The 26028-nt window shown below is 35.1% G+C and overlaps 2 long non-coding RNA genes across 7 annotated transcripts; one reads left to right on the forward strand and one right to left on the reverse strand.

Annotated features, from left to right (window-relative positions):
- Positions 1-862: 862 nt before the first annotated feature.
- Positions 863-24473, reverse strand: LOC147495322 (uncharacterized). Of its 6 annotated transcripts, none has more exons than XR_015197411.1 (4): positions 23242-23528; positions 19466-19523; positions 2386-2491; positions 863-888 (listed from the first exon to the last, which is right to left on the reverse strand). It is a non-coding gene; the product is annotated as an uncharacterized LOC147495322 (long non-coding RNA). The 6 variants fall into 6 exon arrangements; XR_015197408.1 differs by lacking the exon at positions 863-888 and adding an exon at positions 24323-24473 and having other exon boundaries at positions 911-2491; positions 23242-23466; XR_015197407.1 differs by lacking the exon at positions 863-888 and having other exon boundaries at positions 907-2491; positions 23242-23480.
- LOC147495323 (uncharacterized) lies at positions 22002-23315 on the forward strand. The gene is made up of 2 exons (XR_015197414.1): positions 22002-22794; positions 22880-23315. It is a non-coding gene; the product is annotated as an uncharacterized LOC147495323 (long non-coding RNA).
- Positions 24474-26028: the final 1555 nt, after the last annotated feature.

Below are 26028 nucleotides of genomic sequence, written 5' to 3' on the forward strand. Positions count from 1 at the left end.
AGCCTCCATTAATTAGTTTTAGAACTTAGTTTAATTAGTTTCAATTCATTGTATTATATTAAACCTTTGAATCTTGTTCTTCATTTGATTAGATCAATAAAGTAGTATTCTTTATCAATTTCGATTTTGTCATTTCCAATTCTAGATCTAATTTCAATTCCCCGTCCTTATTTCATTTTAGTCATTAAATTAGATTTCATTATTGTTTAATTAAGTAAATTTCAATGCTTTATATTATGTTTAGATTTAATTTAAATGGAAATGATTGCGGAATGATTCAAGGCTAAACCTCCATTAGGGGTTGAGAAACCTTGATGAAAGCTTGATTCCAATTATCTGAGATTGTCGTAATTTCCTTTCCACTCTAAAACGTTTAGTTCACCATGAAAGAATGGGTTTAATCGCTCACATTAATTAATTATTAATTGGTAGAAATGCCATGTGTAATTAGGGATTAGGAAGAACCGATTGTTCTCAGTGCGATTCAATTCGGATTACTGACGACTCATCGCTAGTGGATTAAGTTGAGTTAAGGTGGAATCAATCCCCTCTAACTCCTTAACATCGAATCAACGTAGCATTCCCTTTAGTTGTCCGATAGTCGACTAGTTGCATTTAGGTGGGTAGTTGATCGTAGTCTAATTCCCGCCGTAAAGCTCTCATTGACTTAAGGCCCGATTTCTTAGACTTAGAAAACAATCCATGCTAGGGAACTAGGAGTGGAACGAACTTCTTACTCCACTTAATGCAATTAATCGGAGTAGAAGCTTTGATAATAGACTCGTAAAAGTCCAGTTTTTAGTTTACTTTACTTGATTGAATTCATCGTTCATTTCGTAGGTAGACTATTCATTTTATAGTTATCAATGAGCATGTACTTCAGTACTTCTACAAATGAATTATCAATTAAGATTTGTTAAAAAACTAATTGGACTTCAAGTTGGAAAAAATATGAAAGACTAAACAAAAAGGGGGGAAGATACCAAAGCTTATGCGCTATAACACTTTTAGATGATAAGCATCTTCCCTCTTGAATCGAAGTATCATTCAGTAGAGTGTGTGATGCCTAATTCCCTTTAGAATAGTAATGGATATCTAAGAATGAAGAAATTGTGTCTCAGTGAAACCAAAGATAATGTTTCCAATTATCTAATTCTAAATAAAAAATATCATATAAAATGGTCTCAACAAACCAAAAAACATGGGACGATGGGAGCAATGGCTTGGGGGATTACTAGTAAGTTTCAAGCTAAGGTTGTGGCTATACTTGAAAATATTGAACTTGCTATAGAGAGAGGCGCAGTATCGGTGTGGGTAGAGTCCGACTCTTTGTCTCTTTGTCTATGCATTCGGTTCAATTATGATCCCTTAGGAACTAGAGAATGATACAAGGTGAAAGCTATGTCAGATGAAACTCAAGTTTTGTATGATATTCATACATGGAGAAGCCAACTTTGCTGCAAAGCAGGTAGCAAAATTGCAAAAAGATGTGTTCGTTTTGTATGAAGAGAAACCACTACAAATTTATGTGGGAGGACCCTAATGTTGTTTACTTAAGATTTTCCCGAATGCCTAAGAAATTAAATGTTTTGTAGTCTACTTATTGTTACACTGAACTTGGGAATCATTCTAGGAACCTTGTAATCTTCTCTTATCTTAATCCATTCTATAATATACAAAGCAACTTAACTAGCAAAAATAATACACAACAAGGAAGACAAGAAGTAAAATCTTTAGTCCCACTAAAGCACGTATCATATAATTTCTGGAAAAGAACATAGCGACATGGAACAATATATATTCAGAAAGTACTTTCACATTGTTCTTAACATGAAAATGGATAATAAACCAGAAGAATTAAGAAGACAACATGTAATTTTATGTTTACACAAAAGGCCCATAACTATAACATAATAGATGCTAATATAATATTGAATATAGATGCTTCACAACCACCAAAGAGGGTGTATGTGTTATTCAACTCTTCAATCATTTGAAGGACCCTTATGGTGCAAAGTGCAAACGTCATAAATAGAGTTTTGATACACATGCAATAACCTTTTTCTTTCAGAAGTTGAAAGGAACAAAAACAATCAATCCCCACCATGTGATTTTTGAAAATCTGATTTTCAATCTCTGAACCACCCACCTTGAATTTTAAGCCCTTGGGAGGCCTCAACCAAGCTTCTTGTCTCTTATAACACTCATTTGACTCCTAGGATTCTAATCATGAGTACTATCTATCACATTTCTCAAGTTTGTTGCATACCAAAAGAAATATGTTTTCCTTTTACCAAATATCCAACCCAATTCAAAAACAAATTTTAAAAACTTCATTGGAAGAAATAAACAAAATTTATTAAAAGGTGTGGAAGAATAACTTACCTTCTTTAAAGGGCAAAAACCATACAGTCTCTGTCGTATGATGGGTAAGTTTATGCAGCACATCGTCCAAAAGAATTTGTTTCCACAATCTATGGCTTCTAGCTCTCTAAAAAAACCATCTCCATCACTATGATGAAAACATACATAAATAACATATTTTATTCCTAAACATCTGCATATATCATCTATAATTATATATAAATGATGGCCTATACATCATGGACTCATGGTGCATGTTCTGAACAAAATATCAATCGTGCCATTACTTTATATAGCTAGAGAGCGAAAAATATCCATTCAACAAGATATGATGTTGCATTTCAATTCTCATTGCTATGATATGAGAGTAAGACTTGAACTTTGAAACTTAAAACCACACTGCTAACGCCCTCGTATGGCCATATCAATTACCACTCCAACTATGTATAAACTCAGTATCAGATTCACATTCTTGAGACCACAAAATTACCTCCAAACATTGGTAAAGTATGTCTTAGATGCCTGATATTAAAATTTTCATATCACCTTTTTTCTAGGAACAACTTCTATAATCAGATCGTACAAGACATATACATAGACACAGAAGTAATCATTCTTAAAAAATAAGATAAATATCATTAGTCAAGGTTGAAAGTTGAAACAAAGTCCTATTTCAAGTGCATTTAATTCAACAGCTCTTTGTGTTGCTTCAAACTTTGTTGTTTTTCGGGGCCGAGCACAAGCATCAAGCTCTCATTCTAAACTCTTCACCCACCCTTTGTTCAAGTACCTACAATGTTTCTATTAATTAATAAAATCAACTAATTACACAAAAATTAATCAATTAATACCTTGATATTTCGAGCTTGTTGAGAGTTGAATGATGTTTTAGAAGAAGTCTTGTCATCAACGAACACAACATTTTTCATGAGTACCTTATGTACTAGTGTGTCAAGATTAGATCCCATTTCCGTTAAATTCACTATTGCCATTCAAGGAGTTGAGGTGAAGAGAGAGAGAGAGAGAGAGAGAGAGAGAGAGAGAGAGTAAAGGTTAACCTTACCTTATGCCCTAAACATAATGACCCGGTCTCTAAATTTTGAGTGGGAAACTGGAATTTGGGTAGCATTCTTAAATTTTTCACTGAGATACCAGCGAGAAAAAATGAGGGAAAAAATTAGTTGGCAACAATGACCTTGGAAACTAGGGGGTCGCACAAAACCATTTACACGGACCGAACCGAACCGCATGAGTTGAGTCGGTTAGGTCAATGGTTTTTAGAATTATAAATCGAAAATAACCAAACTTAACCATATTACTACCAAAATTACTAAAAGCTAATATATATATATATATACACACACACACACTTACAAGCTAATATATATATATATATATATATATATATATATATATATATATATACACACACACACTTACAAGCTATTTGATCTTCCATAATGTTGGTTTGGCTACGGTCAAAGACAGTTAACCAAAAAATTATTAGTTCGGGTCAATTTGGTTTTGTAAAATACATTGGTTTAGTTGCAGATCGGTTAATGATAAGGTGTTGGTTTGGTTGCGGGTCGGTTAACCATTAGCCATAAGATGTATCTTGTAATACTTAAACCGATTAGGGCAATTCGGATAATAGTTTCAACCCAAAACCGAATCGAACCGACCTATGCCACACCACTCTTGGAAACAATGTATGAGGCAGTAGGGATGGTCATCGAGTCGAGTTGTTCGTGAGTAACTCGAGCTTGCCTTGTCGAAGGCTCGACTCAAACTCGCTCATTCAATAATATGAGTCGAGTTTGAGCACATTTTAAAACTCGAACTCGATCGAGACGCTCGCGAGGTAGTCATAGTTCGCATTTTACATAGTTATTATGTTAACACTTATTTGGGATAGTTATTTATGTTAGTGTGTTGGATTATAATTACTCAACACATATTGATTGTATTTATAATGTGCACACCTTGAAATAGTTGTTTGATAATGGTTATTATGGTACTATAGAATTGTAGTTGCATTTTAGTATTTTATTTAGATCAGTTTAGAAAGTTATTTTGGTCTTGAGGTAAAATTTAGAGTCTATTTGTGCTCAATTATCTCTAGTTTGTGGTTGAAGCCGAGCCTATACATAATACAAGTCAAAGCAAACTCTAGAGCCTATGATCGAATTCAAATTTGTAGTCTAGAAGAATAGGAATCTAGACTCATTGAGCTACTCGAATACTTGATAAGTCGAGCTTGAGCGCGAAATAAAGCTCGAACAAAATTTGAGCTTGACTTGAGAGATACATGAGCCAAGCTTGAGCACCCTAGTACTCGACACGAGTAGCTTGATGACCAACCCTATATGAGGGGCACAACACTCAGCAATCCTACTAGATCGAATAAAGGCTACTATTCCTACACACTCACACTTTGTTCGAAGTCTTGAGTTTTACGTAAAAATTATGGTTTGGCAAAAGATAGCTTTAAGATTGTCAAATGGTCTGCTAAGTTGAGAGACTTGATGGGCATATTATAATCAATGTGGATCTCAACATTTTTGCCAACTTGGTCTATATGAAAATGATATTACGTGGCTTTTAGATGATTAAACATGACAAAAACATTAGGTTTGCATTGAAATACATGACGCTATCTCAAAGTGTAATAAGTATAACCTCACATTGACTTTTGCGTGAAAGCTTTCTTTTCTTTGAATTTTGATTCCCCGGTTATAAAGTATATAAAACGTGGGGATTAGCTACGCAATATTTATCTGGAGATGGCCACAAACGTTAATTAAGTCAAATGCAATAAATCACATTGCATACACCGAACTGGTGTTGCTATCTTCACCATTACCATATTGAGATTATTAATCTCTTTTCAAACTATATAAGCATCAACAAAACCTTGATTGCATAAACAACCCATCAATTTTATTCTCCCTCTATATACACATGCATAACAACACACAAACAATCTATTATTCTATTTCCTTAGATCATATGGCAGTTTCCAATGTGCTTAAATTTGATCAAATTGTATTGCTAATATGATTCAATTGATAGGTTAAGATATGGGCAATAATAAAATCAATAAATGTATAAATCCTAATATAATCATATATTTGAACAAAAAACCACTAGTTGTAATTATAAACCTATATATTCCACATAACCACATAATAATAATTATTAGGCTAAGGAGATTCTCAATCCCCCTTGATTGGGGATGATTATGAATATTGAAGTTGCATGCAATGAGAAGCCAAGATCCGCCTTCATGAGCCTCCAAACTTTTATTGCTTAAAGGATTAGTAGGTGAATCTTTCTAACACCTTATATAAGAACAAATGATAATGCCAGTTCATTGATGACTCAGCCTATTCCCTCGTTAACTCAATTTCAGATTTTTACAAGAAGAGGATAATTAGTGGAAAGTAAGAGTTCATTGAGTGAGATAAACTCTAAATGAAAAGTATCTTGAAACAAATCATATTAAACGAATACTACATCTCAAAACAAATCATTCCTTTCAAAATTTCAACATAGCCTCCTTTGTACTTTTAGCATTTTCAAGAACGAGAAACCTGTCATAATGTATTTTCATCCAACTCCAACCATTTTCCAATCAATCCAACAAAGAAACCATAATAATTTACAATGAAGATAACAATGTTCACCAAGAAGACGTTATTACATATAGAAACTACACGAAAGGTTATACATAAGTTGCAATTTGTTCCAATCTTAATATACACGATGCGAAGAACATAGTATATGTCGAATCACATACCAAAATCCATTTGTGAAACACGATCCAAATAGATAAATTTTATTTCTTCTCCATTTAAATTATATACAAGTGCATCCCCCACGCCTTTAACTAATTAACATTAACATGTGAAGTAAAAGTTATGTATTAAGCGACTTCAGCGTTTTCTGTATCATCTCACTAAAGGTAGTACTCTTGAAATTCACAATTTAATAAAGAGAGATTAGTACGTTAAAGATGTAGAAAAGGTCCATGCTCCAGAAAATCCAAGTCATTAAAAGAATTTTAAAGACATTCATACTAATATTACACGAATATATGCAAATGCTAATTTAAATGTAAAAGTGTTGTGTAGCAAATATATGGAAGCACATTCTTAAAACTAACACTAATAAAATTCAAGTTCATGCAAACACTAGAAGAGAAATAAAAGATCAAACTAGTTATTTCACTAGCAACAAACTAAACCATACCAAGTACTAACATGTAATTCTGATCTCAGTAGGCAGTGCAATCTTGACGCGGCTTAAACAATGAAACACCACAAATGGTCGAGGATGGTAACAAAGAAAAACTTAAGAACTAAAATTCAAAACCCATGGCCAGCGCATATTTTAGGTTGTACAAGTATATAAGATGTGTACTCGTTGCTTTAATGCTCAACATTGTCCATGTTTATAAAAATGGTCCCCCAAAACTTCACCACAAATAGTTTCAAACCTCCCATCATATCAAATTCTCAACCAACACAAATAACACAACCAATGACATCATAACAAGTTTAATTTCAAGATACCTATAAAGGCATACCTTAATTGGTTCAGATTTGTAAATAAGGCTTAATATCAGATTTTGGAAAACTTTCTAGAATAGGACATGTTGTCTTCTTTCCCCCAACAAAAACTTGCATGCCTAACTTTTCAACAAAGAAGGTGAACTAAAACCATTTAAGGAATAGACAGAGTATTTTATCGTTGAGCCAAGATCCATTTAAGGCATAAAACAAATGACACTATAACGAGCAAATGCTATAGCTAACGAAAAATAGTAAACACACTTTCTACTGCCAAATACTAGCACGATTGCCAACTACCACAATCTTTCATCCCCTCAAGTTTAGCATCCCAAACACTTAACTTGAATCCAAATACAATCCATCAAGAGTTCTTTCTCAACCCAACTACAATCCATCAAGACTAAACAAACAAACATGGTAGGGAAATGTAAACAATCAAACACCAAACAAGATTATGTAAATAAAATCCTAAAAAGAACTTCAATCCTTAAATGCATTCGAAAATAAGTTGGAAACAATCATAATGTTCCCCAAGTAACTGGTCAACTAGTACATGTTCAATTATCTCATTACTGATACTAACATTAAAATTGACAACCAAAGAGCAATAGAAATAATTAACAACATAAGCATAAAAATCCAAAAGCAAATACCTTAATACTAATCAAAACTCTTTTTTGGCTAAACTTCACTCCTCGATCTTGATTAAATTCCTAAAGAATATCGTTGTATTCTCTAACCCACAACCAAAATTTATGACTATAAAGTATTTTAGATTTTACTTCACCCTATTCAATGAAGCAAGTTTGTCAAATAAAAGGAAGACTATTATATTGATGGCAAAATATCCAAGCTTACGATATTCGTCAGGTACGGAAAGGACTTGATTTGGTCACTATCAGTTTTGTTGGCAAAATCATAGAGGAGACCGTGGAAGGTGGTGGTAGTAGTTGTGAAAGGAGAAGATAATCGGGTGGTGGCAGCATAGATATGGCTGGGTTTGTGAGGATTGTCGCAAGAATGGGTTGATGGCAACCTAACTTTCTACTCCTTCAAATGCCATCCGTTCTTGTGTCCACCGACATCACAAAAAATACCATGAGACTAATGTAAGAGTGATTCTGAAGGGCCAATCAACCATGTGAAAGGTTGATGAAGGAAGTAGTCAACAATTCATTCTTTAGAGCATTCCCAATGCAAGTCACTATGAGAGGAAATTGAGAGTTTTCACCTTTGAATACCAAAAAACCCTTGCCCAATGCAAGGGTGACAAAGTCGGTGACTTGTAACTAAGTCACAATGAGGATAACACTTGCTACCAAGATTTTCACTGAGTTGTGAGCTTCGGATGGAATGTTTTATTTCGTCTCGTGTGTTTTTTTTTTTTAATTTTTTTGGTTTTTTTTTTGGATGGAACCCGCATGTTTTTTCGACTTTTTTGGTTTTTTTTAACTTCGGACAGGATGTTTCATTCCGTCCGGCGCATTTTTTCGATTTTTACATTCAGATGGAATCAAACATTCCGTCCGAAGTTTAAAATCACCTCTGCATTGAGCAATGTTTTCTTGTTTTTCACCACAAAGGTAGCAAAGAGGGGAAATAGTTCTACATGGAGGTGAAAAAAAGTTGCTTGCATTAGGAATGCTCTTAATGGTTTCTAATAATATTCATGTCAAAATGAACTGATTTTGTGTACGTTAAATTCCCAAATGCCATAAGAGAAAGTGCCTATAAGAGTTGATGCCAACTGACTTCAATAATAATATAGGTGGTGTCCTCACATAGCTTTCTTATATACTAGTACTGGTTAGTTTCTTTGGGACAATGAAAAATTCAAATATTTTGAAGAACCAAGTTAAAAATTTAATGTGCTAGTAGGTGTTTAGGAGTAAATTGTTCAAAGCTTAGGAGCCAACTTTCACTTCATTGATGTAGGCACTCAATCAAAAAACATATTCTCTATTGTGCAATCTTTTCAACATTCACTATAGTTTTGATGGTTTAAGTTTGTAAAGTTACTACATGAAGGGATGTGTTGCAATCTCTCATTCAATAGCACCCATCAACAGGACACCATGCCTCCTACTAATAATTTGAACGAACTAAGGTCAATTATTGGTGGCAAGGCAGAGCCCACAGCACAAGGGAAAATTAGTTTTACTAATTTGTAAAGAGGAACATAAGACAAACCACACTATTATATATGGGCAAAAAATATTTTGTCAGACTTAAGAACACATTATTCTTCAACTAAAGTTTCAATAAGGTGTGCATATCACTTCGAAGAATTCATAAGGACCGCTCCAGTGGAAGACAACTCTGTATTCGAATACCAAGAACTAAATTGTAATGATAGGCAAAGATCTTTATTTTCAGTAAGGTTGTCTCTATACAACTCTATAGACAATTACTTCTTAAAGTTCATCAGAATGAATTACCTAATGTTTGGAATAGGCAAAAAAAATTGATTTTTAGTGAGTTTCTCAGAGACTGACATAATTCTACCATTGTTGTGCTATTCAAAGAGTGATCGATTCTTCTTCTTCTTGTTTTGCAATATTGTGGAGTTGGAGCAGTTTCTTTGATTCGTTCAGGTTCAGTTTTAGAGGAGGTGGAAACCCATTTTTCGTTTACATTGTCGACAAAATTATGATGTTATCTTTTAAAATCTTTTTCTTCCGGTTCTACCCTCCCATTGTGAGGTTAGAAATCGTGCGCACCAAAACTTTCGGTACATCTCGCGCACCATAGATATAGCATTATATATGGGCAAAAAAATATTGTCTAACTTAAGAACACATTATTCTTCAACTAAAGTTTCAATAAGCTGTGCATATCAATGAAGTAGCAAAAAAAACAAAATGATGATTGAGAAATGCTACGAAACATCACTTTGAAGAATTCATAAAGACCGCTCTAGTGTCCTAATTTCTTTTATAGGAGAGCAAGTCAACTTCGCAAATTCTTAGTGATATCTTGTCAAGCAAAACAGTCCAATCCAAGTTATTGAATTCCTTCCCTCCACACATTCTCATTGCCTTATCTTTCCTCTGTTTTTGTCTCTCACTCTTCTGTCACTTCTATAATGTTTGCACTAATTAATTCTCCTTCAACCCCTTGTCTAATTACTTCACTCAAACATGGTGACCCAGTTAGGGGTTGCACTCACTTCTCCTCATTTACTCTTTTCTCCTCTCCCCATACCCTTCTTCTCCCTTTCATCATCATCTTATTCTTCACCAACTTGTTCAAAAATTCACTACTTCAATCCATCTATCCAACTTATTAATCACAAACTATCACCTCGGCATCGGCTTTCATTATTTCCCCTAAAGCCACTAAGCAACAACAAGGTTAGTTTCTTATGTTGTCTAGTATATATAATATATCATCTCGGTAATTCAATATATTTACTTAGACTGTGGATATTATTTTCAGGTCAGGTAAAAGAAGATGATTTGACAGTAACATCATGTCATATTGTAGCATTGAGAAACAGAAGAAATCATCGGGGGAGCTCGAGCAAGAGTTTCTTCTAGCACTACAAGTACTCACTCTAATAGTTCTTTTAATTCCTCTTACGATTATTATTGTATGTACTTGCATTGACTTCAGTTTTCATAGATTCTAGACATAGAAATTTGAAGAACGAGATTCCGACAAACATAAATACAATCTCATGCTACATTAACATCAATTAAAATCAATACACATGATCTTCTGTTTAAATATTGTCAAAGAATCATATTTCATAAATATGAATGTATATAATTAAGTACCATTTTTTAACCACTAGCCATTCTCGCACCAATTAACGCCTAAGATTCACAAACCAGAGAATCTTGTTTGTTCCACCCCGATTCCCCTGAATCTGCTTTCTCCATGACCCAATCGCATCGTGAGTGTGAATAACATCAAAACCCAAAGACACATACGAAAAATAAAAATGGATTCAACTCTAGTTCTTTTTAGTTTCCATGGTGTAAAGTTCAACTCAAATAATAAATGTAACCAACTTAAAAAGTAAAATATAGTCCAAGTTACCATTTTCTCATCAAAACAACCAATCAAATAACATAATCAATCAACAACCCAAGAATGTAATGTATGATCAAAGACAAAAACTAGCAAAACTCCTAGAAAAAAATCATTTGTTCAAGAGTACACGTTGATGGGTGTGTGAAAACAGAGTCGAAAAATCCCAGTTGAAGAGTTATTCTTTGAAGAAGAAGAAGAACCACCCTTTGGTCCAAAAAGCTCATTAGATATTGAAGAACCAATTGAAGGTGAAGAAAAAGAAGAAGAAGCAGTTGGTTTTACAATATTGTGGAGTTGGAGTAGTTTCTTTGATTCGTTTAGGTTCAGTTTTAGAGGAGGTGAAACCCATTTTTCGTTTACATTGTCGAAAAAATTATGATACTATCTTTTAAATCATTTTCTTCCGGTTCTACCCTCCTGTTCTTCCGGTTCTACCCCTTCCATTGTGTGGCTAGAAATTGTGCGCACCAAAACTTTCGGCACATCTCGCGCACCATAGATTTAGCCTTGTTTTTTCTTGTTTTTCTCCTTTCCTTTCCGTAAAAGTTTTTGGGGTTGGCTACAGACACAAAATCATTTCCATTTCCGTGGGTTGGTTTCCATAAGGAAAGCCCCATTTCCTTTCCATAGCCAACCAACCGCCCAAAAATCGAGAGAAAATTAAGGTGGACCACACCTCTTTTTCTTTCCTTTCCACATACTTTCCATCAAAACAAACACACCCTTAGTTGATTGTTGGAGGAAAAGTGGAAAACCAATGACCCACAATTTTGTGGATGCAAACCAATCCACGTTTTTTTGGAGGCAAATCAGCCACGTTTTTGCTAACATTTTGCTCTTTTTTTTTAAGAAACTATTTTGACTTGACCAAGGATTTAAACATTTAAGGGGTATACTTATTGACTTGAATATATTTAGCTGCTTGTAAGTATCAAAAATTGATGTAAAGTTTATGGCAATATTTTCGTTAAGGAAATTTGATGTAATTATATAAAAAAAAAAATTGTAGAAATTGTATGGAAATATATAATGTATATATTCTTTATGGCAATTTGACATAACTATAAAATTTTAAGCGAAAGTTGATATCATTCTAATCCACTGAGATATTTAGCAAAATTCAAGTGAAGGACAGTATAGTTTCAAATTTCTATTTTACCAATTGTCTCATTTCTCTCAACCACTAATCTGATTTTTTTTTTCATTAGGGAATTGTTATAAGAACTGCACGAAAATGAACTCCAAAAAAACTAAAAATGATTAGTTAGAAGTTTTGGTGTAGATGTTCTCCACATCATAGAGATCAACCTCACAATAATCCAATTCATTTGAAGATGTATAATCTCGTTAAAAAATATTTAGTAAACTATGGAATTATCCACACTCCGAGATTCTTAAATTTTGAAATAGGTGTTGACAAAGTTAGACATACTCAATTATAGAATGACTAGCTCCACCCAAATCAACCCTCAATTAATTTCGTAAGTAACCTTTGATAGCGGAGTTCATTTAAAGACATAATCAAGTTAAGTTATAGTATGTTCAAGCTTGACTAAGATATAAGTTGTAGCACAACCAAGAATGAGTAATATTATATTTTTGCTATCAATTTAGATTCGTGTTGGAGTTATATTGTAAGCCGTTAGATATTGTAAACAGACTATTTTCCTATATAATCTATGGTCCATGATCCATAATCACGAATACTATGTGTTAGAGTTACTATAAGTTGTTCCTATATAATATATGGTCCATGATCCGTGATCACGAATACTATATGTTAGAGTTTTTGTAAGTTTTTGGACAATTGGGACACTTCTAATTAAGCTATAAACAGATTATTTTCCTATATAAGATAAACCAATATCAAACATCAATGACTTAGAAAAACCAAACACAATCATTTGTTATTGGGTGTGCACAAAGATGAAATTAGTACTAGAAGGTGGGAGCATAGGATATCTCCACTTGTAAGTAAGTAAACTAATTTTTAGCTTTAGATGAATTATGATCCAATGGCTTCCCAAAGCCCATCTTGTTTTTCCCTAAATCCAGCCTCTTTTGTTTTGCCCCATAAAAGCGTAAAAGCCAAAATAAGAAACAACATATAGTATTTCTGTTGTATTCTAAAGAGAAGACTTGGAATTGGAACTGAAGGTCTCTATTATATTCAGAGACAACATTACATATATAGTAGATCATTACAAGTACTAAGCACTAACCACACAATGCGGTAACTACCCGAACATGGTTTTGTGCATAACATGACCATAACTGAATCTAAAGACTTTGTCAACACTTGACAACTAACTAGGGACTTACATAAATACTTAAAAGACATCCTAAACTCTAACATCATGGATTGCTTGAAAGCATCGAACATAGCTGGATCATTGCCCGTGTAGATTAAGTCGTCTACATATAAGCACACAATTAAAAAAATCCCACCAGATCTAGACTCTATAAAGAGCATCGGCTCATATGGACACTTCACAAAACCTGTTTTCATGAAACATGTCTCTATACGACTATATATCCCATGAGTTTTGTGCCGCCAATGCAAGTATCATGCGGATTGTGTCTTGTCGAGCAACTGGAGCAAACACCTCTTCATAGTCAAGGCCTTGTTGTTGCTTGTAGCCCTTAACAACCAACCTAGCCTTATGCTTGTCGACATTCCGTTCTGCGTTTAACTTGGTCTTATATACCCACTTAACACTAATTGATTTGTGCCCCTATGGGAGAGCAGTTAACTCCCATGTGTTGTTCTTCTCTATGGCTTTTATCTCTTCCTTCATGGTCGCTAGCCACTTCGGTCTTTACCTTTTTTCTTGAAATGCAACCGGATCACGATCCGCAAATAAAGCAAAGTGAGTAAAAGAATCACAATTTGCAAACTTACTCACTTCATAATCAGCCAAATATGTCAGAGGTCATCGAGTCCTTATAATTGGCGAAACTGATTGCTCATTGGATTGAGAACTAGATGAGCTTGGTGAAGACACATGTTGTGGGTTGGATGCACTTGGTGAAGAGGCATGCTGCTGGGATGTACTTGGTGAATTTGTACTTGATAGGTTCAGGTCACTCATTATAACTTGATGATAAGTGCTCAAAAAGAACAATTTAACTCTCGATTATGCCTCTTGTTTAGCCCTCTTAGTGGACTAATAGTGTTTGTAAGTTATGTTTTATGATTCTACAGGTGAAAGAGAAAGTTTTGTAGAATATTAAAGAAAAGGGGGTAAAACGGAGCAATTTGGAGCATTAAGGATCACATGGGAAGCCCGTGGACAATCATGGAAAAAGCCTAGGAATTTAAGCTATTAAAGATGCGACTTTGACCTATTTTAAAGCATATTTGGAAGCCCAAGGCCAAAGGATTCGTTGCTTGGACCAAAGCCCGCAAAAGAGGATAGAATGATAGAGTAGAATAGACAAAATAGACTTTCGCGTCTGGGACACATGGATCGCGCATCCAGACGCATTGCTCGCGTCTGAGACGCATGGATCGTGCGTCCAGACGCATGAAACGATAATGTAGCCAATTCCTTCTCAGTTTTGGAGACAAAGTTGGACTCTGAAAGAAGTTGATTTGTACTAGGAAACAAATGGCGGTTTGGAATGCTTCTAAAACTCATTGTAACCCCTATAAATAGAGGACCTAAGTGCCTCATGTAATTTGCCAATTCACTTATATCCTTGTCTCCAGAAATTGAGGTAGAGAGAGATTAATAATGAAAGATTCGGTTTTAACTAGCCAAGTCTTAATAAGTTAGTCTTTCTAGTCTTATATTCTTCGATTTTTCTTCTTCTCGTTCTTCGTGTTCTTCCTTCTTTATAGAAGGCTAATCTTCTCCTTCAAGGGAGGAGATGAAGCCGATGCTTAAGGTTTAATGATTCTTCTAGTTCATTCATAGTGTTCTTCAATCGTGTTAGTTCTTTATATTTTTAATTATTAGTTCCATTGCCCACACCAGGGGGATGGAAGTATAGAATAGGGTTTATGTTTTGCAATATTAATATCATGCTAATGTTCTTTACTTTTCTTCTAGTGGTATAGTTTTTAGAGTTAGAGAAGTATTCTTTGTGTTGCCTTTTTGAAGGGGGGGTAGCCGGGGAGTAAAATTGCTTGGGAAAGTATTCTTTGTGTTTGCCTTTAAGTGGTGATTCATTCAATGGTCACCCTATTAGGAAGACTTCGATGTTGCTCTCTGGTAATACATTGAATGGTCACCGAGCTTACATAAAAGGAAAGAAGATATTAATAAGATAAACATAGAACAACCTTAAGTAGAGTTAATTGTTAACACTGTTTCGTCCAAGAGGGCATCAACACTCACTCGATTGCCTAATTGTAGTCTATTTGTAAGAACAAACATGAAGCAGAAGGTCATAGATCAAAAGTATTTGTGGATTCTAATATCTTAAATTCTCTCTCTTATAAATTCTCAATAGTTTAGTTAGTTTAGTTTAGTTCAGCATTAGAATCTAAAATCTCTGCAATAATAGTTTTTAATCCCTCAAACCCCATTTTCAGTCCTGTCCCTCACATAACATACACTTAAAAGTGGAACGATACCCTACTCATCCTTTACTTATTGAGGGATAATTAGGTTTTGATACGTTTCTATTTGTTCAACAACCATCATCTATCCATATCATTCATACACCATCTACACACACAAAAGAGGCAATGTCACTTGACTAGGATCAGCAACATCAAACACCACTGGAGTGTACTTTCCAAAGATCGAACCTTCCATTGCCACACATTTATCGCGTGGTTGTGTAAGACGCCGCGCCTTAGCTTATGCCCCTTCAATTTCATCTTTCTATTTGAAGCCGCCAAAAATGGAGACTAAAAACAACAACCAAAGTTAAAGTTAAAGCTCTTCAATTTTCAATTTCAAACCGACCCTACCATTAACAAAACTTTAGTAGTTCTTAAGGTTTTTAATAACTAAACTCAAATAAATGTCAAGCTCAACAGCACCAACAGCCGAAGGATGAGTAGGAGATTATAAGCATATACTTTCTCCTCTTTGGAATCACGTTGAGAAGATAAGTAAGGCTTCAGGTGGAGGAGGAAATTTACAAGGTTAGATGCAAGTTCTGTTAAAAAATGTGGAGTGGTTCATATTCAAGAGTGAAAAAGCATTTTCTTGGAGAAGGAGGCTGTGGGGTTAAGGAATGCACTGTTAATTCACAAACACTGAAGATCTTCAAAGCAGAGCATGAAAATGCTCTTAAACGCAAGGTTATGTCGGATGTAGCTAAATCAGCTTCAGTTCCATTATCGCAAGTCCATGATGGAAAGGGCAAGAAAAAAACAAGAATGTGAGACACTGCAATAGGGAAGTCATTCAATCTCACTGAAAGGGGCATTTTGGACTGTATGATTGCTAGAATGTTCTATGCTTCAGGTTTACCATTCAATCTCGCCCGTTCTCCATATTTTAGAGATGTGATAATGTATGCATGCTCACACGACCTGAAAGGTTACACTCCCCCTTCATATGGTAGTCTTCGAACAACATATCTTACTAGAGAGAGAAAATATTGAAAGGAAGATGAGCAACATCAAAACTTCATGGAATAAGACTGGGGTTAGTCTTGTCTCTAATAGCAGGACTGATGTGCAAAGAAGGGCACTTATAAACTTTATGGCAGTTTCTCCAAGTGGTCCTATGTTTTTAAAAGCTGAAGATGCAAGTGGGGAGTATAAAGATACAACATATATGGGTGCTTTGTTTATGAAAGAAATTACCGAATCATGAGAAAGTGGTTCAAATCATTACCGATAATGCACTGCTTTTGTAGATTGTTGGATTAGTTGTTGAAGCACAACATCCAAGTATATTTTGGACGCCATGTGTGGTTCACACTTTGAACTTGGCACTCAAGAATATATGTGTGCCAACTAACACTACAAAAAATCACTGTGTTTGAATTATGTAAGTGGATTCCATAGATTGATGAACAGGCGAGGACTAGGATTCGACACTTCATCAATAACCATACACTAGCTCTCTCCATTTACAAAAAATTTGCAAAGCTAAAGTTGTTGAGCGTGGCTGAAACATGATTTGCATCGACAATCCAGATGTTAGCAAGATTCGAGAAGGTCAAAATAGGTTAGAGCAACTGGTTATGTCAGAGTTTTGAAAAGGATACAGGGGTGGTCCAAATGCCAAGAAGTCAAGCAAGATAAAGGAAAATATATTGAGTTATCAGTGGTGTTGATTACATTCTCGAGTTCACTAATCCCATAGTTTCAGTGTTAAGAGAATGTGACATGGACCGCCCTACTTTGCATCTTGTGTACGAGATGTGGGATTCAATGATTGAGAAGGTGAAAAAAACAATTTTCCGACATGAACAAAAAGATGTGATAAGAGATAAAAGTAATTTTCATGATGTCGTGGAGGAGGTGTTGATTAGTAGGTGGACAAAAAGTAACACCATTGCATTGTATGGCTCATAGTTTCAATCCAAAGTATTATAGTGATGAATGGTTGACAGCAGGTGTTGGTAGAGAACCTCCTCATGTGGATAGAGAGGTTTCAATTAATCATGAAGAATGTTTTCAAAGACTTTTTCCAAATGACGCCCAAAGAATTGTTGTTTGTAGCGAGTTTGGAAAGTATTTTGCTGGGCTAGGAGACTATGGAAAGTGGGAGGTTATGACCCAACGAAGTTCAGAGAATCCTTTAGTGTGGTGGTCAGCAAATGGGTAGAGTACTCCACTGTTGCAAGCTTTGGTAGCCATCTTCATCTTCGTGTTCCGAACGCAATTGGAGTACATTTTCTCATATTCATCCATTGAAACGCCTGAAAAAGTGGACAGCTTAGTTTTTGTGCATTCCAATTTGCGACTATTATCAACAAGCGGTGATGAGTACAAGACAGGACCATCCAAGTCGTGGGATTCATTGGGTCAAAACTTGATGCTTGATGGATCTTCTGTTTTACAAGATGCAAAGTTGTACTTAGATGATGAAGACTTGGACCCCTCATCCTTTGAAGAAGGAGAGGCTGAACAACACATTTGAAGGTTTAAACCATGAACTTATCAAGTAAGTTACTTAATGTTTTATGATTTTATTATATAATGTCAATCTTTTATGGATTCTTTTGGTGATAATTTTGCTAATGTTTATTTTGTTTTTGATGATGCAGAGCTGTCCGTATCTTACATGTTGGTGTTGAAGGCTTGATAAGTTGATATGTATCTTTTTTAAGGAGGTGATTTTATCCTTTTTTTGGTTTTCTTGCTGAAGCACCATACTGCAAACACTTAGTCAAGTGGTTAGTCATTCTGGAATCTAGATAGTTTATTCAGTTTATTGTTTTTTGAAAGGGGGAGAGTGGAAGACAATTATGAATTATGTTAGTCTTCTGCTCCCCTTTACTTTTGAGTTGTGTTGCATACTTGCATGTAACAACTAACATACAACTAACAATGTTAGTCACTTAGTTGTTACATGCAAGTCTAACAACTACAAGCATGTAACATTGTAAATTTGTAAGTATTGTAACCCTTTTCTTCGTTCTTCTGATGTTGCAATGTCATGAATGTATCATTTTGTTATATAAAATCACTTGGTTTATTTTCTTATGATGAGGTGAACAATTGTCGAGAACTTTATGTATGAGAACGTTAAACAACCAAATGCAATACTACATCCATGTTTCAGCCTTTCAAGTATGTGCTATAATTCTTAACACTATGCTTTTTAAATTTCATTGTTTTTGAGGATTGAAATAAATATATTTAATAAAAAATTCAAAATAAAATATAAGCTATGTCCCCATGTCTGATATTTTAGAGCTTGTCATGTCCGAATTGTCGAACCCGTGTCCAAATCGGACGCTCGTACCCGTACCCATGCAACACAGTATACGAAGAGGGAGAAATTAAGAAATCACGGAGAAGAGAGAAATAGTTGGACGATTTTGTTATTTCTTGTCAAATTTGGAAACAAAAACATTGAAAATGTGGAGGAGACAAGAATAACTGTTTCGAACAAGGAGAATATATTTTGATGAGCACGAGAGCCATCATGAGACTTGAGAGTACCTATTTTACTTCAGTAGTGGCCAAGTATTCAGTAGTAATTGCTAAGACTTGAGAGTACCTATTTTACTTCAGTGGTGGCCAAATATTCATTGTATAAACCTTTCTTATAGTTTTTAGTTTTTACAAAGTAAACATGGGGAACGTGTCCCAGGTCAAGCTAAGCATACCAATCAGCTGAAGTGCAAGAAGTTTAAGATAAAGTCCATAAAATTCAAAATTGATATTACACGTTTAGACTACATTACTGGGAAAAGTTCACAAGAGATCCAATTCTACTTTGTGATATAAGAAATCCTAGCAATTATAATATTTAATTCAAAAACTTCAGTACCCTAACTTCACAACAAATACGCATATATAACTTTGCACAAACATATTCAAAAAATTCAAAGCTAGAGATCCTTACCGCTGAGCGTTTATCTAGTTTTGTCACCTTGAGTCACGGCAAGCCGGGCCATCCTGTCCTATATATCAATCAACAATAAGAAACCTCCAAACTAATAATAGTATAACAGGTAGAAAGTCTGTACAATTAGATAATTCTATGATTATTGTGATTCTAGAGGGAAAAAAAAGAAAAAGATTATCAGTCGTACAGAATAACAGAGAGCCAAACAGGCAAGATAAAATTATCAATTTAATTTGTATTATTAGTAAGTGAATTGTGTGTGTGGCATTGAATAATCTACAACTCAAGTCAGAAAGCATTGGTCCCCTTTAAAGAGGACCAAATCTTATATCAATGTCTTATTTACCAACCAAAGCGTAATAGATAAAGGTGACAAAAAATACTAACTAATTTCCTCTGCTTGGATGTGCTCCTTATGACACAACAATAAAGATCAAAGCCTTCACCCTTATGTTATCAGTTAGCTGAACTAAATTTCAATGGAATTTTTCACGCATGGATGTTCATTAACTAAATGAAATTCACCCAAGACTCAACTTCATTGATTAATATATGGGTATCCGAATTCCTGCCCAACCTGAAACAAGAACACTCAGGGCAATTATCTAAACAATAGTACTCGTGGCACTCACAAATATTTGTTTGTAGGATGACCTTTAAGAGGGGAATCACTTGTGCACTATAACACACATTAGCACACCTAGGTGGGACCTTAACATGTCCAAACAAAGTACAACCACCGCCAGGACAATACATGCCATCCTAGACTACTACAACCAAAGCGTAATAGATAAAGGTGACAAAAAATACTAACTAATTTCCTCTGCTTGGATGTGCGCATTATGACACAACAATAAAGATCAAAGCCTTCACCCTTATGTTATCAGTTAGCTGAACTAAATTTCAATGGAATTTTTCACGCATGGATGTTCATTAACTAAATGAAATTCACCCAAGACTCAACTTCATTGATTAATATATGGGTATCCGAATTCCTGCCCAACCTGAAACAAGAACACTCAGGGCAATTATCTAAACAATAGTACTCGTGGCACTCACAAATATTTGTTTGTAGGATGACCTTTAAGAGGGGAATCACTTGTGCACTATAACACACATTAGCACACCTAGGTGGGACCTTAACATGTCCAAACAAAGTACAACCACCGCCAGGACAATACATGCCATCCTAGACTACTACAAGCCACTACAGGGTGTTGCAGGCCACTAACGGTACTCGCATCAACTCACTTGTTCTAAATACAGTTAGTCCCCAAGAAAAGAGATCCCAATATGTTCTATCTACTCTCACAAGGAAGTCTCATATTTATAGAACATAATAAATAAATATATATGTCAAACAAAAGGAAATCAGACCCATAGTTATTAAAAGGCACAAAATTTAGCAACCCATTTCAATCCTCAACTCATGATATGCCAAGCATCAATCTGGTCTCCATGTACTGATTGGTCTTCCTCTTTTCTTCCATCCACCACAAAACAAAAGGTAGAGAAGGTGAGTTAAAAGATGAATTAAGGTCTTGCCAGATTTCATCTCCTTCCCTTAATAGCAAGAGGTGTTGATTGTTGGCAGTAGTTAACCCTTAAAAACTTCGGTGGTAAATCTAAACTTGGTCAGGGATCTCCCTCTTCCTTGGTTAATCTCCGCATTTGATTCTTCCAGCACCATTCCCTTTAGATCCCAACACCATGAGGTTTCAAAGTTATGCTATGTGTTTCCATTATAATTGACATGAGGCCTCCTAATCCATGGTCATGCTTAACCCATTGGAAGCAAGGAGGAGGTGTGTTGTCCACAACTCATCTTATCTCCAATAAATCCTTAGGTGGCGGCAGAAACTTGAGCATATCTAACTAAACTTGAAGAGCTCAGCTAAAGTAATATGTGCTAGTGATTCTTGAATACTATCTATGCTCATACATTGTATAAGGTGGGCAGCTCGTGAAATTAGTATCTAGAAAGTGTTATTAATCTCCAAATGGTAAGCTTATAAATAATTAAATGAATTGGTAGTGCTACTCGAATATATATGACAATATGTGCTTAATGAAACAAATGACACACCCTCAATCCTTAAAAATTCTGGCATACGCGACTAAGCTAGGATCACAATCTAATTGAAAGTGTTCTCGTGATTGGCAAAACACTAAACATAAGCAAATCCTATATAACATTAAAAGGCCTCAACCTTTGTATTAATCAACTCATTCAATAATAAACCAAATAAATAATATGAGGCATTACTTCGACATAAATATTCAGAAATAAAGCCTATAAGACATTAAAGCAAACACTAAGATCCATGTCATCAAAGTGCAACCCAAGCAATTCATCTTTTTCCAATTCGCGCCTTTTGGCTAGTGGTGCAGGACTAATATATACAGTCACAAATTATAGGTGAACCATAATAGAAGGACCTACGCCTGACTTTCCTAACAACCCCAGATTGATTAAACAAGAATATAAAGAAAAAACAAATAAGTAACACATCAATCAGTCAGCGATTTCACCATTAAAAATTGAGAGAGAGGGAGTGAGAACTCATTGTCGACACTTGAGAGATAGCAATTGTGATTATATCGCAACAAGAAGCGGCAAAATTGTGGATTTGCCAGCGGGAAAATGGGTTATCAATCAAGCCCTTATTTATTTATGTTGTTTTCGACTTTTTGCTGGTTCTCGAAAATGGAGGCTCATAGCCCACTAACTTAAAAAAGCAAGTTTGGGCTTATAAGGTTGTATGACAAGGCAAGCTTGGATAGCAAGTTAAGACAAAAGGATATGAAGGCATATCTCTCTATTCTCTACTATCTTAAAAATCTCAGCCCGACCTACAGTTCTACAATAGTGTTTATACTGACATACCTCCCCCTCCCAGTAGTTATAATTAAAACATTAAAACATTAGAACATTAAAACATTATTAAAATATTAAAGCATCATTAGAACATTAAAACATTAAAACATCATTAAAACGTTAAAACATTAGTACATTAAAATATTAGAACATTAGAACAATAGTTATAATTAGGATTATTAAAATATTAAAACATTAGAACATTAGAACATTAGAACAATTTCTCAGTTGAAAATTTGCCAGAAAAATACCTAGCAAGAAAATATAAATTTACCGCTGCTTGTTTCATCAACTGGCAAATGTTGGCAAATTTCATTAGCTAGATTTGGCGGTGCTTGATAACACAAATTCGGCAAATAATTCATTCGGCAAATCTACTTGGCGAATTCGGCAAATAATTCAACCCTAGTTTTGAATCATTCACTTCTCTCTCTCTCTCTCTGTCAAGGTTGGATGCCTCAACTCTTTCTCCCTCTCTCTCTTTAAACAAAAATCAAAATTTTATTGACCTTGATTGCTATGTCAATTTGCAGATTTCTAACGAAGTTTTCATTCATCTCTTTCTTCAATCAAGGTGAGAAATTTAATGGTTTTCACTCATTTTTTTCTTCATTATATTTTCTTTATTTAAGCCTTTACAAGTTCTGTTTCTTCTGTACTTTATTCTTTGCTGTTTTCCACTCTATAAAGTTGCCCAGAACCCCATTTTGATTGACATAGAGGTATACGAACTGTGTTGCATGGGTACGCCTCTCCTTCCACCGTGTCCCGTGTCGTGTCGACACCAATACGACACAGATACGTGGTTAGAGTACTTTGAGAAAAAAAACAATTTTTTTCATAGTCAAATTAGGAGGGAAGTTAGAAATTGTAAGTAGAGTTTTCAGTTACATACCTTTATTTTAATAATCTATCTTTGGTTTCTTTCTCTTCAGGTTTTCCATTGACGACTTCGCAGCACCTGGTTTTGAGATCTACCCCGATGAAGAAGAAGTGGTTTTGACTTTAAAAAAATAACTTTTTGTTGTGCCTAAGGACATCAATATTTGTTGTCTTAACTCATCCAATTTAAGGCTGGGGCAGACTTATTGGCCCAACTTTGGGCTAACTTTTGTTATAGCTGGGACATCAATTTGGTGTTGTACTTTAAAAATATAATTTTCTGTTTGTGCCTAAAGATATCAATTTTTGATGTCTTAAATTAGGGGTGTAAAAACGGCCCTCAAGCCCTCGGCCCGCCCAACCCGACCCGGCCCATAGACAAAAAAAGCCCTCAAATTTAAGCCCGCATGCAATTTGAGGCAAGGGCCCGACCGACTCTCATGTTTTGAGGGGAGGGTAAGGCCTGATATGGAAACATGAGGGCGCCCTCAACCGACCCTCTAAAGCCCTCACAAAGCCCGTGATAAGGCCCTCATTGATATTTAGATTTTCTAAACAAAATTACGATAATACCCTTGTGGTTTTAAGTTTTACTTATTATTACATAGGGTAAAATATAAATTTCAAGTATAGTAGTTGATATAATGAAGTCTTGTAATGAAGGTTCTCTCTCAGAATTTAATATATTGTTAGAATATGTGAATATATTCTATAGGATACCAGATATTATATGGATATATCTCTATCCCATGTAATATATTCACTATTATTGCATATGTTAATGAAGTTTGATAGGTTTTCAAGAATTTTTGAATGAATATGTTAATCGCTTAATGAAATCGATAAAACCAAATACGTTAATGAAGTCTAAACAAGTTGTATTCAAGTTTTGAATAATAATCGACAAAAATAGACAACCCTCGCCCTAAATATGGATTTTTAAAAGGGGGCCGAGGTGAGGCGAAGCGGTCAGATAATTCAAGTGTTGGCCCTCACAGTTCCGACCCTCATAAAGATAAAGAAAAGGCAAATTTCTACCAAATCATAAGCTTTATGATTTGAGGGCGAGGCGGCCTGGCCCGCCCATTTTACACCCCTATCTTAAATCATCCAATTTAAGGCGGGGGTCAGACTAAAGTTGCCCAACTTTACGCTAGTTTTGCTGTTGTAGGGGCCATCAATGTGGTGCCGTATTTTGGATATTTTTAAAGCCACATGTTGTGGAAGGAAATCAGCCACCTTTAGTTAATTGTTGGAGGAAAAGTGGAAAACCAATGACCCACATTTAAAACATTAAAATATTAGAACATTAAAGCATTAAAACATTAGAACAGTAGTTGTAATTAGAGTTACCTCATTAAAACATTAAAACATTAGAATATTAAAATATTAGAACATTAGAACATTAAAACATTAAAATCCCATTAGAACATTAAAAATCCCATTAGTGATATAGTGCCACACATAAAACATGTCCAACGGGACCTAGGCCAGGCCCGAATCCGATCATATCCAACGGGACCTAGGCCAAGCTTGGACCTTCTAAATGTGAATATCATTTGGGTAAGGACAAAAAAAAAAGTCAAACAACTTACCCTGTGTTGAATGTTAAAAACTTAGTTTCTAGAGGTGCTGAATTCTTAAAAAAAAAACCCTAAGACAGTAGAAAAGAAAACATAATAAGAAAAAACACCTAAAATAATGCCCAGGATACCTGTTAGTACATAGGTGGAACTGGGTTGCAAGACAACTAGACTGATCTTCTCATTACTGATGTTGAGATTTCTCCCATTTCATTTATTGGGTCTGCTTGCAGATATTCAAAAACGACCAATTTAAGAGTGTACAACATCGGGTGTTGGCCAATGATTGCAAAGAACCATGGGCATCGGCTATACTTATCTTTAATCCAGGCAAAGTAGGGGAATCAGATATCTACAGACCATTGCCTGAGCTGTTGCAGTCACCAAAAAATCCAGCTCTCTACCATAACTTCACCATTCCAGAAATCCTTAAACAAGGACTAAAAAATGATTCTAGCAACAACGCTATTGTAGATTTGTTCAAATAAAATGGTAATGATAATGCAAAATAAACTAGCCAGCAACTTTAGTACATTGTTACATGTTGATACCTATAGCATTTTGCGAGTTGAATTTGAGTTCAAGACCCTTCATTTTTCTTGGTAAACCAGGACCCTTCATTTGTTCGATTATTATTCTTGCAACTGGAAAGGAGTCGCATTTTACAAGAAGCTTTATTTTAATTTCCTGCAACTATATCAACTTCTACTGCATATAACTAAGTACACACACATAACCGCACACATACACAGATACAGCCAGAGTGTATCAAATACCATGTGATACTATATATTTTGAGGTTGTTGCTAACAACCCAAGCGCCTAGGTATTAAAAAATTGAAACATAAAGTACGCCATTGACAACTAAGTAGTGCATCTCATCGCCTTAACATCACACAAAAACCATTTCTATGAAAAGGGTTTATTTCTTGATTAATTTCTTAGGGTTCCATTACAGAAACATATATAGGCACAACACAAGTGCACAAAATCATCTATATTCTAATAATGGAGTCTTCCCTTTTATAGAAACACCAATATCGGTCGAACTTGTCATGAATCGACCGAGATGCCAAGACGCTACTTCATCATGTGCAACTCAAACACGACGCTACCGTCTCTTTCTTCTCCCACACTCCCCCTCAAGTTGGTGCGAAGATATCCAGCGAGCCCAACTTGGAGAGTATATCATGAAACTTGGAAGCTGGAAGTCCCTT

This window comes from Coptis chinensis, chromosome 6 (genome assembly GCF_015680905.1).
Source record: "Coptis chinensis isolate HL-2020 chromosome 6, ASM1568090v1, whole genome shotgun sequence".
In the NCBI taxonomy this organism is placed as follows: Eukaryota; Viridiplantae; Streptophyta; class Magnoliopsida; order Ranunculales; family Ranunculaceae; genus Coptis; species Coptis chinensis.